General features: G+C 40.7%; 1 protein-coding gene across 1 annotated transcript in view; it reads left to right on the top strand.

The window, feature by feature from the left end:
• The window catches only part of PIBF1 (progesterone immunomodulatory binding factor 1), a 608261-nt gene that overhangs the window by 488849 nt on the left and 101095 nt on the right, over nucleotides 1-18317 (top strand). The window lies entirely within an intron of this gene.

Genomic DNA, 18317 nt, shown 5'->3' with positions numbered 1-18317 from the left:
AATTAGTATGATAAAAGAGGGGGGATGGGAAGCGCTGGTTAAAGCTCTGGGAATGGTATATAATTGGTAATAGTCTATTTATAAGTAAAAATTAAATTCAATCAAATAACCTTAATAGTCTTAAATAACCTCTATAACCATATGATCCATAGGTACTGTAAAATAAAATAAATTAAGGAATAGATGCAGTAATCACCAAGTGTTTGTCATATTACTTTACTGGTATAAAAAGTATAACAAATGTAAATCTATCCCTATTAGAATAGGTAACATAATAAACAATTTAAAAAGTTGTGGCCACAACTGTACTATTAGTATATTGTCCCAGACACAGAGTTGATGTCCCAAACTCTGAGTTAAATCTTCTTCGGATATTGATTAAAAAATGCTCCGTTTAAAAAGGTAGTGATATAAAAAAGAAAGTGTTTCGATGCACTGCTGCGACTTATCTATACACTATTGTAACTGTTTCAGTTCACTGTGGCAAAGCCGTAGCTGCGGTTAATCCTTTGTAGATGTTAGTGCAGTGCTTTCCAAACTGTGTGTCGGGACACACTAGTGTGTCGGCAGCAGTGTGTTGGTGTGTCCCTGCTTCAGCTCAAATTTTTTTACATTTTTTTTTTTTTACATTTTTTTTTTGGTTTCTGACTTTCCGCCTGGCTGCTACGCATATCACATTGGCGGCACATTGGCTCCTGACTGCACGTGTAGTCTCCTTAATTGGCTCGTGACTGCATGTGTAGTCTCCTCAATCGGCTCGTGACTGCATGTGTAGTCAGTGAGCGGGACAGTATTGTGTTTGCAGTGTGGGCAGTAGTCAATCGGACTCACCGAGCTCTGAGGGCAGCAGCTTAAACGCTGAGCTGAAGTCAGAGGGGTTTTTCTTGCAACTAGCTCCCAGTAGTGCATTGCTGCTCCTGCTCTTGATATATGGATAGGAAGGGGAAGCTTAAAAATGCCTGATGATGAAATGCAAGTGTCTTTATCTAATATTCCACCAAATATTCTGAAATTGTGTTCATCCCATCAATCTCATAGATCCCATTAAAATAGTAAGTAGCCGTTGGTGTTATTAAACTTTTTTTTAATTCTTGCACACTTACATACTGTTACTTGTAAATACATTTTGTTATTATATCATTAATTAATGAGATAGTTGTTATAACATTTCTAGTAGTTATTTTATACTGATATGACCAGCAGTACAAATGAAGACAGTTAGATAATAATTGTAAATTGGAAAGCTGTTAACAATTGTATTCTCTATCTGAATGATGAAATAAATATTTTGGGTTTCATGTCCCTTTATTGTTGTCTTATGCAAAAATAAAAAGAGAAAATCATTTAGAAATGTGTAACTTACCTGTATTTGAAATCTGAAGAGTTTAAACCTTTTCTGGATATATTTCAATAAATGTTTAATCTTGAATAATTATGTAGTGCCTATTAATACTCACTGTTTAATATAGCAGTGCAGCTGTACAATGAATTACTTCTTTACTTTATAGTGATATTACTGTAAGTTCCCATGCAATTGTTTTGTTATTAAGACTTATTTCAGATGGCATCCAACTCCTCAGAATACAGAATATTGAAACAAATAGAAAGAAAAAAAATATTACACATGGTAATTTACTTAAAAAATGTCGAATATGTGAACTTGATATATTTAACTTCTGTAGGATTGACGGCTCACATTTCTACATACATCAGTTTTGATGATAACTTTGAAGATTAGAATAGAGAACCATTAGGCTTTTTAAAAGCATGTTATTTTCTTAAACAAAATTATGATATCAAGCTCATAATCTTGTTTGCAGTTAGGTAAGTGGGAGAGTGTTACTGCCTGTGCCTTTTGTGTTATTGCTACCAATTATACTGTGTATGTGTAATTGGTATATAATTGATAAATGGTTAAAAAAAACCTGTAGATGACATTCATTGATATAGCTAGCACAATAAAACTTAAATTCACCTTGTAACGTGACTGCTAAAATATTTGCTTTTGTGTTTGTCCTCTTGAATGAATCTTTTTTTATGAATAAAACTGATGATGATGATATCACTAAGTGTTTAACCACACATAAATGGTACCATTTGTACTCTTATAATTTACTTTAGAGCTAGCGTATACAATAGATTCTATTAACTGCAGGGAATGTAAGTTGATAAAAAGTGATTCCAGCTGGACAACATTTTAATAATTAGAAAAGTAAATCATATTTCTCCAACATTGGTGTGTCCGGTCCACGGCGTCATCCTTACTTGTGGGATATTCTCTTCCCCAACAGGAAATGGCAAAGAGTCCCAGCAAAGCTGGTCACATGATCCCTCCTAGGCTCCGCCCACCCCAGTCATTCTCTTTGCCGTTGCACAGGCAACATCTCCACGGAGATGGTTAAGAGTTTTTTGGTGTTTAAATGTAGTTTTATTCTTCTATCAAGTGTTTGTTATTTTAAAATAGTGCTGGTATGTACTATTTACTCTGAAACAGAAAAGGATGAAGATTTCTGTTTGTAAGAGGAAGATGATTTTAGCAGACAGTAACTAAAATCGATTGCTGTTTCCACACAGGACTGTTGAGATGAAGTAACTTCAGTTGGGGGAAACAGTTAGCAGTCTTTTCTGCTTAAGGTATGACTAGCCATATTTCTAACAAGAGCATGTAATGCTGGAAGGCTGTCATTTCCCCTCATGGGGACCAGTAAGCCATTTTCTTAGTTAAACATAAAAGAATAAAGGGCTTCAAAAAGGGCTTAAAAACTGGTAGACATTTTTCTGGGCTAAAACAATTGCTTTACTAGGCATATTATGCAGATTCTAACTAATTATTGGTATTATAATCTTGGGGAACGTTTAGAAAAACGGCAGGCACTGTGTTGGACACCTTTTTCAGATGGGGGCCTTTCTAGTTATAGACAGAGCCTCATTCTGGGACTGTATAGGGGTTAAATGTTCCGTTAATTTAAGGGTTAAAGCTCTGAAATTTGGTGTGCAATACTTTTAATGCTTTAAGACACTGTGGTGAAATTTTGGTGAATTTTGAACAATTCCTTCATACTTTTTCACATATTCAGTAATAAAGTGTTTTCAGTTTGAAATTTAAAGTGACAGTAACGGTTTTATTTTAAAACGTTTTTTGTACTTTGTTGACAAGTTTAAGCCTGTTTAACATGTCTGTACCATCAGATAAGCTATGTTCTATATGTATGAAAGCCAATGTGTCTCCCCATTTAAATTTATGTGATAATTGTGCCATAGTGTCCAAACAAAGTAAGGACAGTATTGCAACAGATAATGATATTGCCCAAGATGATTCCTCAAATGAGGGGAGTAAACATGATACTACATCATCCCCTACTGTGTCTACACCAGTTATGCCCACACAGGAGGCCCCTAGTACATCTAGTGCGCCAATACTTATTACCATGCAACAATTAACGGCTGTAATGGATAACTCCATAGCAAATCTTTTATCCAAAATGCCTACTTATCAGAGAAAGCGCGATTGCTCTGTTTTAAACACTGAAGAGCAAGAGGACGCTGATGATAAATGTTCTGACATACCCTCACACCAATCTCAAGGGGCCATGAGGGAGGTTTTGTCTGATGGAGAAATTTCAGATTCAGGAAAAATTTCTCATCAAGCTGAACCTGATGTTGTGACATTTAAATTTAAATTAGAACATCTCCGCGCACTGCTTAAGGAGGTGTTATCTACTCTGGATGATTGTGACATTTTGGTCATTCCAGAGAAATTATGTAAGATGGACAAGTTCCTAGAGGTTCCGGTGCCCCCCGACGCTTTTCCTATACCCAAGCGGGTGGCGGACATAGTAAATAAAGAGTGGGAAAGGCCCGGCATACCTTTTGTCCCCCCCCCTATATTTAAGAAATTATTTCCTATAGTCGACCCCAGAAAGGACTTATGGCAGACAGTCCCCAAGGTCAAGGGGGCGGTTTCTACTCTAAACAAACGCACTACTATTCCTATCGAAGATAGTTGTGCTTTCAAAGATCCTATGGATAAGAAATTAGAGGGTTTGCTTAAAAAGATTTTTGTACAGCAAGGTTACCTTCTACAACCAATTTCATGCATTGTTCCTGTCACTACGGCAGCGTGTTTCTGGTTCGAGGAACTAGAAAAATCGCTCAGTAAAGAATCTTCGTATGAGGAGGTTATGGACAGAGTTCAAGCACTTAAATTGGCTAACTCTTTTGTTTTAGATGCCGCTTTGCAATTAGCTAGATTAGCGGCGAAAAATTCAGGGTTTGCTGTCGTGGCGCGCAGAGTGCTTTGGCTAAAGTCTTGGTCAGCGGATGTGTCTTCCAAGACAAAATTGCTTAACATTCCTTTCAAAGGTAAAACATTATTTGGACCTGATTTGAAAGAGATTATTTCAGACATCACTGGGGGAAAGGGCCACGCCCTCCCACAGGATAGGTCTTTTAAGGCTAATAATAAGCCTAATTTTCGTCCCTTTCGCAGAAACGGACCAGTCTCTAATTCTGTATCCTCTAAGCAAGAGGGTAATACTTCACAACCCAAACCAGCCTGGAAACCAATGCAAGGCTGGAACAAGGGTAAGCAGGCCAAGAAGCCTACCACTGCTACCAAAACAGCATGAAGGGATAGCCCCCGATCCGGGACCGGATCTAGTGGGGGGCAGACTTTCTCTCTTTGCTCAGGCTTGGGCAAGAGATGTTCAGGATCCTTGGGCGCTAGAAATAGTTTCTCAAGGTTATCTCCTGGAATTCAAGGAACTACCCCCAAGGGGAAGGTTCCACAGGTCTCAATTATCTTCAAACCAAATAAAGAGACAGGCATTCTTACATTGTGTAGAAGACCTGTTAAAGATGGGAGTGATACATCCAGTTCCAATAAGAGAACAAGGAATGGGATTTTATTCCAATCTGTTCATAGTTCCCAAAAAAGAGGGAACATTCAGACCAATTTTGGATCTAAAGATCCTAAACAAATTTCTCAGGGTACCATCGTTCAAAATGGAAACTATTCGAAAGATCCTACCTACTATCCAGGAAAATCAATTTATGACTACCGTGGATTTAAAGGATGCGTACCTACATATTCCTATCCACAAGGAACATCATCAGTTCCTAAGGTTCGCTTTTCTGGACAAGCATTACCAGTTTGTGGCACTTCCATTTGGATTAGCCACTGCTCCAAGGATTTTCACAAAGGTACTAGGGTCCCTTCTAGCGGTTCTAAGACCAAGGGGCATTGCAGTAGTACCTTACTTGGACGACATCCTGATTCAAGCGTCGTCCCTGTCAAAAGCAAAGGCTCATACGGACATCGTCCTAGCCTTTCTCAGATCTCACGGATGGAAGGTGAACAAAGAAAAAAGTTCTCTGTCCCCGTCAACAAGAGTTCCCTTCTTGGGAACAATAATAGATTCCTTAGAAATGAGGATTTTTCTGACAGAGGTCAGAAAATCAAAACTTCTAAGCTCTTGTCAAGTACTTCATTCTGTTCCTCGTCCTTCCATAGCGCAGTGCATGGAAGTAATAGGATTGATGGTTGCAACAATGGACATAGTTCCTTTTGCACGAATTCATCTAAGACCATTACAACTGTGCATGCTCAGACAGTGGAATGGGGATTATACAGACTTGTCTCCGACGATTCAAGTAGATCAAAAGACCAGAGATTCACTCCGTTGGTGGCTGACCCTGGACAATCTGTCACAGGGAATGAGCTTCCGCAGACCAGAGTGGGTCATTGTCACGACCGACGCCAGCATAGTGGGCTGGGGCGCGGTCTGGGAATCCCTAAAAGCTCAGGGTCTATGGTCTTGGGAAGAGTCTCTTCTCCCGATAAACATTCTGGAACTGAGAGCGATATTCAATGCTCTCAGAGCTTGGCCTCAACTAGCAAAGGCCAAATTCATAAGGTTTCAGTCAGACAACATGACGACCGTTGCATATATCAATCATCAGGGGGGAACAAGGACTTCCCTGGCGATGAAAGAAGTGACCAAGATAATTCAATGGGCGGAGGATCACTCCTGCCACTTGTCTGCGATCCACATCCCAGGAGTGGAAAATTGGGAAGCGGATTTTCTGAGTCATCAGACATTCCATCCGGGGGAGTGGGAACTCCATCCGGAAATCTTTGCCCAAATAACTCAATTATGGGGCATTCCAGACATGGATCTGATGGCGTCTCGTCAGAACTTCAAGGTTTCCTTGCTACGGGTCCAGATCCAGGGATCCCAAGGCGACCCTAGTAGATGCACTAGTAGCACCTTGGACCTTCAACCTAGCTTATGTATTCCCACCGTTTCCTCTCATCCCCAGGCTGGTAGCCAGGATCAATCAGGAGAGGGCCTCGGTGATCTTGATAGCTCCTGCGTGGCCACGCAGGACTTGGTATGCAGACCTGGTGAATATGTCATCGGCTCCACCATGGAAGCTACCTTTGAGACAGGACCTTCTTGTTCAGGGTCCATTCGAACATCCGAATCTGGTTTCCCTCCAACTGACGACTTGGAGATTGAATGCTTGATTTTATCAAAGCGTGGGTTTTCAGATTCTGTAATAGATACTCTGATTCAGGCTAGAAAGCCTGTAACTAGAAAAATTTACCATAAAATATGGAAAAAATATATCTGTTGGTGTGAATCTAAAGGATTCCCATGGAACAAGATAAAAATTCCTAAAATTCTATCCTTTCTACAAGAAGGTTTGGAGAAAGGATTATCTGCAAGTTCTCTGAAGGGACAGATCTCTGCTTTATCTGTTTTACTTCACAAAAGACTGGCAGCTGTGCCAGATGTTCAAGCATTTGTTCAGGCTCTGGTTAGGATCAAGCCTGTTTACAGACCTTTGACTCCTCCCTGGAGTCTAAATCTAGTTCTTTCAGTTCTTCAAGGGGTTCCGTTTGAACCCTTACATTCCGTAGATATTAAGTTATTATCTTGGAAAGTTTTGTTTTTGGTTGCAATTTCTTCTGCTAGAAGAGTTTCAGAGTTATCTGCTCTGCAGTGTTCTCCGCCCTATCTGGTGTTCCATGCAGATAAGGTGGTTTTGCGTACTAAGCCTGGTTTTCTTCCGAAAGTTGTTTCCAACAAAAATATTAACCAGGAGATAGTTGTACCTTCTTTGTGTCCGAATCCAGTTTCAAAGAAGGAACGTTTGTTACACAATTTGGACGTAGTCCGTGCTCTAAAATTCTATTTAGAGGCTACTAAAGATTTCAGACAAACATCTTCCTTGTTTGTTGTTTATTCTGGTAAAAGGAGAGGTCAAAAAGCGACTTCTACCTCTCTTTCCTTTTGGCTTAAAAGCATTATCCGATTGGCTTATGAGACTGCCGGACGGCAGCCTCCTGAAAGAATCACAGCTCACTCCACTAGGGCTGTGGCTTCCACATGGGCCTTCAAGAACGAGGCTTCTGTTGACCAGATATGTAAGGCAGCGACTTGGTCTTCACTGCACACTTTTGCCAAATTTTACAAATTTGATACTTTTGCTTCTTCGGAGGCTATTTTTGGGAGAAAGGTTTTGCAAGCCGTGGTGCCTTCCATTTAGGTGACCTGATTTGCTCCCTCCCTTCATCCGTGTCCTAAAGCTTTGGTATTGGTTCCCACAAGTAAGGATGACGCCGTGGACCGGACACACCAATGTTGGAGAAAACAGAATTTATGCTTACCTGATAAATTACTTTCTCCAACGGTGTGTCCGGTCCACGGCCCGCCCTGGTTTTTTAATCAGGTCTGATGAATTATTTTCTCTAACTACAGTCACCACGGTATCATATGGTTTCTCCTATATATATTTCCTCCTGTCCGTCGGTCGAATGACTGGGGTGGGCGGAGCCTAGGAGGGATCATGTGACCAGCTTTGCTGGGACTCTTTGCCATTTCCTGTTGGGGAAGAGAATATCCCACAAGTAAGGATGACGCCGTGGACCGGACACACCGTTGGAGAAAGTAATTTATCAGGTAAGCATAAATTCTGTTTTACTAAACAGAACTATAAAACTACTCAACAGCATTTTTTTTTTTTTAGAAAGATGTGAGAGGATTCATTACACAGTGGGTAGGACATTATTTATTAGATGTAATATGTGCAAAATGATCATTTTTAAAAAATGTAATAGGGGTTTTATGTATCAAAAAAAGGTAATTCTCCATAAAATGTTTAATTACGCATAATAAAGAAACTTTGCAATACAGGTAGAGAACCCTTTATCCAAATTGCTTAGGGCTGGGAAAGGTTTGGAATTTGGAATATTTGTATCTTTAAAATGGGACAGATTGGAGAAGGGATGGGGCCAAGCGTAAACATCAATATCTTATGTCATTTAGGTCATATTTACATGTCATAATACAGCTTATACATGCAACGTAAAGGTAGTTGTACATCATTTTTGAAACTTTTGTATATATAGTACACTCAGAAACTGTATTTTTGATAAAGTTATTTTAAAAAGATATTAATTAAAAAGTTTTTATTTCAGACTGTTTGAATTTTAGAATTCCGGATTTGGGAATATGTACCTGTATACTTTTTATACTTTATTTCCTTTCACCCACTTTTTCTATCAATTAGAAATGCATACTCCAGACTTCAGAAGCTAACTCTTCAAAGGGACAGTATACACTGATTTTCATATAACTGCATGTAATAGACACTACTATAAAGAATAATATGCACAGATACTGATATAAAATCTTACTTAGAAGCTTCGAGTTTAGCTCTGTTTAAAAGGTTACTGGAACACCCACTGCAAGTGGGAAATAGCAGACACTCCCCCTCCCCCTTCTTTTGCATATGAAAAGACCCTTTACACAAACAGAAGCAAGCTGGAGTAGGTATACATCGGTATTCTCCTAAAACTTTGGGGCTTAGTTAGGAATCTGAAAATTAGAGCAATGTTATTTAAAAATAAGCAAATCTATCAATTTTTTAAAAAATAAAACTGTATGGGCTATATAAATGGATCATCTACAAAACATTTATGCATAAAAAAAATATAGTGTACAGTATAATGTCCCTCTAATTCTACACAATAATAGCTAATTTGCTTACCTCAACAGAACTAATATAAAAGTTTAAATGCTTTTAAAACTTGTATTTTGTATTCAGACCGTTAGCATTTCATTACTAACAGCTTTTGTAATGGTGTGTGATCTACTCCCTTTATTTTCAACACATTTTATTGTGCATTTGAAAGATACTATTTAAAAATGTTACAAACTATTGTTTCTTTCTAATGGTGGTAAGAGCCCCCGAAAATCCTTAATGTTAGGAAATCATCACTTGGCCACCAGGAGGAGGCAAAGACACCCTACAGTAAAAAAAGTGTGTGTCTCAGTGATGGTAAGATTATTCTCCGGGAGCTAGGAGGAGCACATTGGTTTAATGGGTTGTTAAAAGGCTGTGCATGGTTTTTATGTACCATTATATCCTTATACGGTTACATAAATTTTGTGAGCTATAAATGTTTGTAGTAGACTTTATTCACTGTGTTATCAGTCTTAGGCCTAGATTTGGAGTTCGGCGGTAGCCGTCAAAACCAGCGTTAGAGGCTCCTAACGCTGGTTTTGGGCGCCCGCTGGTATTTGGAGTCAGTGATTAAAGGGTCTAACGCTCACTTTTCAGCCGCGACTTTTCCATACCGCAGATCCCCCTACGCCATTTGCGTATCCTTTCTTTTCAATGGGATCTTTCTAACGCCGGTATTTAGAGTCGTTTCTGAAGTGAGCGTTAGAGCTCTAACGACAAAATTCCAGCCGCCTGAAAATAGCAGGAGTTAAGAGCTTTCTGGCTAACGCCGGTTCATAAAGCTCTTAACTACTGTACCCTAAAGTACACTAACACCCATAAACTACCTATGTACCCCTAAACCGAGCTCCCCCCACATCGCCGCCACTCGATTTAAATTTTTAACCCCTAATCTGCCGACCGCCACCTACGTTATACTTATGTACCCCTAATCTGCTGCCCCTAACCCCGCCGACCCCTGTATTACATTTATTAACCCCTAACCTGCCCCCCACAACGTCGCCGCCAGCTACTTAAAATAAATAACCCCTAATCTTCCGACCGCAAAGCGCCGCCACCTACGTTATCCCTATGTACCCCTAATCTGCTACCCCTAACACCGCCGACCCCTATATTATATTTATTAACCCCTAATCTGCCCCCCTCAACGTCGCCGACACCTGCCTACACTTATTAACCCCTAATCTGCCGAGCGGACCTGAGCGCTACTATAATAAAGTTATTAACCCCTAACCCGCCTCACTAACCCTATCATAAATAGTATTAACCCCTAATCTGCCCTCCCTAACATCGCCGACACCTACCTTCAATTATTAACCCCTAATCTGACGACCGGAGCTCACCGCTATTCTAATAAATTGATTAACCCCTAAAGCTAAGTCTAACCCTAACACTAACACCCCCCTAAGTTAAATATAATTTACATCTAACGAAATAAATTAACTCTTATTAAATAAATGATTCCTATTTAAAGCTAAATACTTACCTGTAAAATAAATCCTAATATAGCTACAATATAAATTATAATTATATTATAGCTATTTTAGGATTAATATTTATTTTACAGGCAACTTTGTATTTATTTTAACCAGGTACAATAGCTATTAAATAGTTAAGAACTATTTAATAGTTACCTAGTTAAAATAATAACAAATTTACCTGTAAAATAAATCCTAACCTAAGATATAATTAAACCTAACACTACCCTATCAATAAATTAATTAAATAAACTACCTACAATTACCTACAATTAACCTAACACTACACTATCAATAAATTAATTAAACACAATTGCTAAAAAAAAATACAATTAAATAAACTAGCTAAAGTACAAAAAATAAAAAAGAACTAAGTTACAAAAAATAATAAAATATTTACAAACATAAGAAAAATATTACAACAATTTTAAACTAATTACACCTACTCTAAGCCCCCTAATAAAATAACAAAGACCCCCAAAATAAAAAATTCCCTACCCTATTCTAAATTAAAAAAGTTACAAGCTCTTTTACCTTACCAGCCCTGAACCGGGCCCTTTGCGGGGCATGCCCCAAGAATTTCAGCTCTTTTGCCTGTAAAAGAATAAATACAATACCCCCCCCCCAACATTACAACCCACCACCCACATACCCCTAATCTAACCCAAACCCCCCTTAAATAAACCTAACACTAAGCCCCTGAAGATCTTCCTACCTTGTCTTCACCATACCAGGTTCACCGATCCGTCCTGGCTCCAACATCTTCATCCAACCCAAGCGGGGGTTGGCGATCCATCATCCGGTGCTGAAGAGGTCCAGAAGAGGCTCCAAAGTCTTCCTCCTATCCGGCAAGAAGAGGACATCCGGACCGGCAAACATCTTCTCCAAGCGGCATCTTCAATCTTCTTCCATCCGGTGCGGAGCGGGTCCATCTTGAAGCAGGCGACGCGGATCCATCCTCTTCTTCCGTTGTCTCCCGACGAATGACGGTTCCTTTAAGGGACGTCATCCAAGATGGCGTCCCTCGAATTCCGATTGGCTGATAGGATTCTATCAGCCAATCGGAATTAAGGTAGGAATTTTCTGATTGGCTGATGGAATCAGCCAATCAGAATCAAGTTCAATCCGATTGGCTGATCCAATCAGCCAATCAGATTGAGCTCGCATTCTATTGGCTGATCGGAACAGCCAATAGAATGCGAGCTCAATCTGATTGGCTGATTGGATCAGCCAATCGGATTGAACTTGATTCTGATTGGCTGATTCCATCAGCCAATCAGAAAATTCCTACCTTAATTCCGATTGGCTGATAGAATCCTATCAGCCAATCAGAATTCGAGGGACGCCATCTTGGATGACGTCCCTTAAAGGAACCGTCATTCGTCGGGAGACAACGGAAGAAGAGGATGGATCCGCGTCGCCTGCTTCAAGATGGACCCGCTCCGCACCGGATGGAAGAAGATTGAAGATGCCGCTTGGAGAAGATGTTTGCCGGTCCGGATGTCCTCTTCTTGCCGGATAGGAGGAAGACTTTGGAGCCTCTTCTGGACCTCTTCAGCACCGGATGATGGATCGCCAACCCCCGCTTGGGTTGGATGAAGATGTTGGAGCCAGGACGGATCGGTGAACCTGGTATGGTGAAGACAAGGTAGGAAGATCTAAAGGGGCTTAGTGTTAGGTTTATTTAAGGGGGGTTTGGGTTAGATTAGGGGTATGTGGGTGGTGGGTTGTAATGTTGGGGGGGGGTATTGTATTTATTCTTTTACAGGCAAAAGAGCTGAAATTCTTGGGGCATGCCCTGCAAAGGGCCCTGTTCAGGGCTGGTAAGGTAAAAGAGCTTGTAACTTTTTTAATTTAGAATAGGGTAGGGAATTTTTTATTTTGGGGGTCTTTGTTATTTTATTAGGGGGCTTAGAGTAGGTGTAATTAGTTTAAAATTGTTGTAATATTTTTCTTATGTTTGTAAATATTTTATTATTTTTTGTAACTTAGTTCTTTTTTATTTTTTGTACTTTAGCTAGTTTATTTAATTGTATTTTTTTTTAGCAATTGTGTTTAATTAATTTATTGATAGGGTAGTGTTAGGTTTAATTATATCTTAGGTTAGGATTTATTTTACAGGTAAATTTGTTATTATTTTAACTAGGTAACTTTTAAATAGTTCTTAACTATTTAATAGCTATTGTACCTGGTTAAAATAATTAAAAAGTTGCCTGTAAAATAAATATTAATCCTAAAATAGCTATAATATAATTATAATTTATATTGTAGCTATATTAGGATTTATTTTACAGGTAAGTATTTAGCTTTAAATAGGAATAAGTTATTTAATAAGAGTTAATTAATTTCGTTAGATGTAAATTATATTTAACTTAGGGGGGTGTTAGTATTAGGGTTAGACTTAGCTTTAGGGGTTAATACATTTATTAGAGTAGCGGTGAGCTCCGGTCGTCAGATTAGGGGTTAATAATTGAAGGTAGGTGTCGGCGATGTTAGGGAGGGCAGATTAGGGGTTAATACTATTTATGATAGGGTTAGTGAGGCGGATTAGGGGTTAATAACTTTATTATAGTAGCGCTCAGGTCCGCTCGGCAGATTAGGAGTTAATAAGTGTAGGCAGGTGTCGGCGACGTTGAGGGGGGCAGATTAGGGGTTAATAAATATAATATAGGGGTCGGCGATGTTAGGGCAGCAGATTAGGGGTACATAGGGATAACGTAGGTTGCGGCGGTTTACGGAGCGGCAGATTAGGGGTTAAAAAAAATATGCAGGGGTCAGCGATAGCGGGGGCGGCAGATTAGGGGTTAATAAGTGTAAGGTTAGGGGTGTTTAGACTCGGGGTACATGTTAGAGTGTTAGGTGCAGACGTAGGAAGTGTTTCCCCATAGGAAACAATGGGGCTGCGTTAGGAGCTGAACGCTGCTTTTTTGCAGGTGTTAGGTTTTTTTTCAGCTCAAACTGCCCCATTGTTTCCTATGGGAGAATCGGGCACGAGCACGTTTTTGAGGCCGGCCGCGTCCGTAAGCAACTCTGGTATCGAGAGTTGCATTTGCAGTAAAAATGCTCTACGCTCCTTTTTTGGAACCTAACGCAGCATTTGTTTAAACTCTCGATACCAGAGTTAAATTTATGGTGCGGCCAGAAAAAAGCCCGCGGAGCGTTAACAGCCCTTTTACCGCCAAACTCCAAATCTAGGCCTTAGTGTACTCCTCATACGTAGGGTTAACTTCTCAGTCGGCGCCCTCCCTTTTCTTATTTTTCTAGCAGATACTGTATGTTTTTGGACGCTTGGCTCCTCTTTGACTTGTGTATCTGAAGGGGATGAAAGCCTTGTCATAGAGCACGGGGTTATTTTAAAGGGACAGTCTAGGCCAAAATAAACTTTCATGATTCAGATAGAGCATGTCATTTTAAACAATTTTCCAATTTACTTTTATCACCAATTTTGCTTTGTTCTCTTGGTATTCTTAGTTGAAAGCTTAAAGGGACACTGAACCCAAAAAATTTATTTTGTGATTCAGATAGAGCATACAATTTTAAGCAACTTACTAATTTACTCCTATTATCAGTTTTTCTTTGTTCTCTTGCTATCTGGGTTCAGTACTCTGGACAACACTTTTTTATTGGTGGATGAATTTATCCACCAATCAGCAAGGACAACCCAGGTTGTTCACCAAAAATAGGCCGGCATCTAAACTTACATTCTTGCATTTCAAATAAAGATACCAAGAGAATGAAGAAAATTTGATAATCGGAGTAAATTAGAAAGTTGCTTAACCCCTTAGTGACCAGAGCACTTTTCCATTTTCTGTCCGTTTGGGACCAAGGCTATTTCTCCAACATAGGTGTGTCCGGTCCACGGCGTCATCCTTACTTGTGGGATATTCTCCTCCCCAACAGGAAATGGCAAAGAGCCCAGCAAAGCTGGTCACATGATCCCTCCTAGGCTCCGCCTACCCCAGTCATTCTCTTTGCCGTTGTACAGGCAACATCTCCACGGAGATGGCTTAGAGTTTTTTAGTGTTTAACTGTAGTTTTTATTATTCAATCAAGAGTTTGTTATTTTGAAATAGTGCTGGTATGTACTATTTACTCAGAAACAGAAAAGAGATGAAGATTTCTGTTTGTATGAGGAAAATGATTTTAGCAACCGTAACTAAAATCCATGGCTGTTCCACACAGGACTGTTGAGAGCAATTAACTTCAGTTGGGGGAACAGTATGCAGTCTCTTGCTGCTTGAGGTATGACACATTCTAACAAGACGATGTAATGCTGGAAGCTGTCATTTTCCCTATGGGATCCGGTAAGCCATGTTTATTACGATCGTAAATAAGGGCTTCACAAGGGCTTATTAAGACTGTAGACTTTTTTTTTTTGGGCTAAATCGATTCATTATTAACACATATTTAGCCTTGAGGAATCATTTTATCTGGGTATTTTGATATAATAATATCGGCAGGCACTGTATTAGACACCTTATACTTAGGGGCTTTCCCAAAGCATAAGCAGAGCCTCATTTTCGCGCCGGTGTGGCGCACTTGTTTTTGAGAGGCATGGCATGCAGTCGCATGTGAGAGGAGCTCTGACGCTTAGAAAAGACTTTCTGAAGGCGTCATTTGGTATCGTATTCCCCTTTGGGCTTGGTTGGGTCTCAGCAAAGCAGATACCAGGGACTGTAAAGGGGTTAAAGTTTAAAACGGCTCCGGTTCCGTTATTTTAAGGGTTAAAGCTTCCAAATTTGGTGTGCAATACTTTTAAGGCTTTAAGACACTGTGGTGAAAATTTGGTGAATTTTGCACAATTCCTTCATGTTTTTTCGCAATTGCAGTAATAAAGTGTGTTCAGTTTAAAATTTAAAGTGACAGTAACGGTTTTATTTTAAAACGTTTTTTGTACTTTGTTATCAAGTTTATGCCTGTTTAACATGTCTGAACTACCAGATAGACTGTGTTCTGAATGTGGGGAAGCCAGAATTCCTATTCATTTAAATAAATGTGATTTATGTGATAATGACAATGATGCCCAAGATGATTCCTCAAGTGAGGGGAGTAAGCATGGTACTGCATCATTCCCTCCTTCGTCTACACGAGTCTTGCCCACTCAGGAGGCCCCTAGTACATCTAGCGCGCCAATACTCCTTACTATGCAACAATTAACGGCTGTAATGGATACTTCTGTCAAAAACATTTTAGCCCAAATGAACACTTGTCAGCGTAAGCGCGGCTGCTCTGTTTTAGATACTGAAGAGCATGGCAACGCTGATACTAATATCTCTGAAGGGCCCCTAACCCAGTCTGATGGGGCCAGGGAAGTTTTGTCTGAGGGAGAAATTACTGATTCAGGGAACATTTCTCAACAGGCTGAACCTGATGTGATTGCATTTAAATTTAAGTTGGAACATCTCCGCATTCTGCTTAAGGAGGTATTATCCACTCTGGATGATTGTGACAAGTTGGTCATCCCAGAGAAACTATGTAAAATGGACAAGTTCCTAGAGGTGCCGGGGCTCCCAGAAGCTTTTCCTATACCCAAGCGGGTGGCGGACATTGTTAATAAAGAATGGGAAAGGCCCGGTATTCCTTTCGTCCCTCCCCCCATATTTAAAAAATTGTTTCCTTTGGTCGACCCTAGAAAGGACTTATGGCAGACAGTCCCCAAGGTCGAGGGGGCGGTTTCCACTTTAAACAAACGCACCACTATACCCATAGAGGATAGTTGTGCTTTCAAAGATCCTATGGATAAAAAATTAGAAGGTTTGCTTAAAAAGATGTTTGTTCAGCAGGGTTACCTTCTACAACCAATTGCATGCATTGTCCCTGTCGCTACAGCCGCATGTTTCTGGTTCGATGAGCTGATAAAGGCGGTCGATAGTGATTCTCCTCCTTATGAGGAGATTATGGACAGAATCAATGCTCTCAAATTGGCTAATTCTTTCACCCTAGACGCCACTTTGCAATTGGCTAGGTTAGCGGCTAAGAATTCTGGGTTTGCTATTGTGGCGCGCAGAGCGCTTTGGTTGAAATCTTGGTCGGCTGATGCGTCTTCCAAGAACAAGCTACTTAACATTCCTTTCAAGGGGAAAACGCTGTTTGGCCCTGACTTGAAAGAGATTATCTCTGATATCACTGGGGGTAAGGGCCACGCCCTTCCTCAGGATCGGCCTTTCAAGGCAAAAAATAAACCTACTTTTCGTCCCTTTCGTAGAAACGGACCAGCCCGAGGTGCTACGTCCTCTAAGCAAGAGGGTAATACTTCTCAAGCCAAGCCAGCTTGGAGACCAATGCAAGGCTGGAACAAGGGAAAGCAGGCCAAGAAACCTGCCACTGCTACCAAGACTGCATGAAAAGTTGGCCCCCGATCCGGGACCGGATCTGGTGGGGGGCAGACTCTCTCTCTTCGCTCAGGCTTGGGCAAGAGATGTTCTGGATCCTTGGGCGCTAGAAATAGTCTCCCAAGGTTATCTTCTGGAATTCAAGGGACTTCCCCCAAGGGGGAGGTTCCACAGGTCTCAGTTGTCTTTAGACCACATAAAAAGACAGGCATTCTTACATTGTGTAGAAGACCTGTTAAAAATGGGAGTGATTCATCCTGTTCCATTAAGAGAACAAGGGATGGGGTTCTACTCCAATCTGTTCATAGTTCCCAAAAAAGAGGGAACGTTCAGACCAATCTTAGATCTCAAGATCTTAAACAAGTTTCTCAAGGTTCCATCGTTCAAGATGGAAACCATTCGAACTATTCTTCCTTCCATCCAGGAAGGTCAATTCATGACCACGGTGGATTTAAAGGATGCGTATCTACACATTCCTATCCACAAGGAACATCATCGGTTCCTGAGGTTCGCATTCCTGGACAAGCATTACCAGTTCGTGGCGCTTCCTTTCGGATTAGCCACTGCTCCAAGGATTTTCACAAAGGTACTAGGGTCCCTTCTAGCTGTGCTACGACCAAGGGGCATTGCTGTAGTACCTTACTTGGACGACATTCTGATTCAAGCGTCGTCCCTTCCTCAAGCAAAGGCTCACACGGACATCGTCCTGGCCTTTCTCAGATCTCACGGATGGAAAGTGAACGTGGAAAAGAGTTCTCTATCTCCGTCAACAAGGGTTCCCTTCTTGGGAACAATAATAGACTCCTTAGAAATGAGGATATTTCTGACAGAGGCCAGAAAAACAAAGCTTCTAGACTCTTGTCGGATACTTCATTCCGTTCCTCTTCCTTCCATAGCTCAGTGCATGGAAGTGATCGGGTTGATGGTAGCGGCAATGGACATAGTTCCTTTTGCGCGCATTCATCTAAGACCATTACAACTGTGCATGCTCAGTCAGTGGAATGGGGATTATACAGACTTGTCTCCGAAGATACAAGTAAATCAGAGGACCAGAGACTCACTCCGTTGGTGGCTGTCCCTGGACAACCTGTCACAAGGGATGACATTCCGCAGACCAGAGTGGGTCATTGTCACGACCGACGCCAGTCTGATGGGCTGGGGCGCGGTCTGGGGAGCCCTGAAAGCTCAGGGTCTTTGGTCTCGGGAAGAATCTCTTCTACCGATAAATATTCTGGAACTGAGAGCGATATTCAATACTCTCAAGACTTGGCCTCAGCTAGCGAGGGCCAAGTTCATACGGTTTCAATCAGACAACATGACAACTGTTGCGTACATCAACCATCAGGGGGGAACAAGGAGTTCTCTAGCGATGGAAGAAGTGACCAAAATCATTCTATGGGCGGAGTCTCACTCCTGCCACCTGTCCGCTATCCACATCCCAGGAGTGGAAAATTGGGAAGCGGATTTTCTGAGT

This window comes from Bombina bombina, chromosome 3 (genome assembly GCF_027579735.1).
Source record: "Bombina bombina isolate aBomBom1 chromosome 3, aBomBom1.pri, whole genome shotgun sequence".
NCBI lineage: Eukaryota > Metazoa > Chordata > Amphibia > Anura > Bombinatoridae > Bombina > Bombina bombina.
Note: the sequence above shows the minus strand (reverse complement) of the source record. Positions and strands in the feature narration are given on the sequence as shown.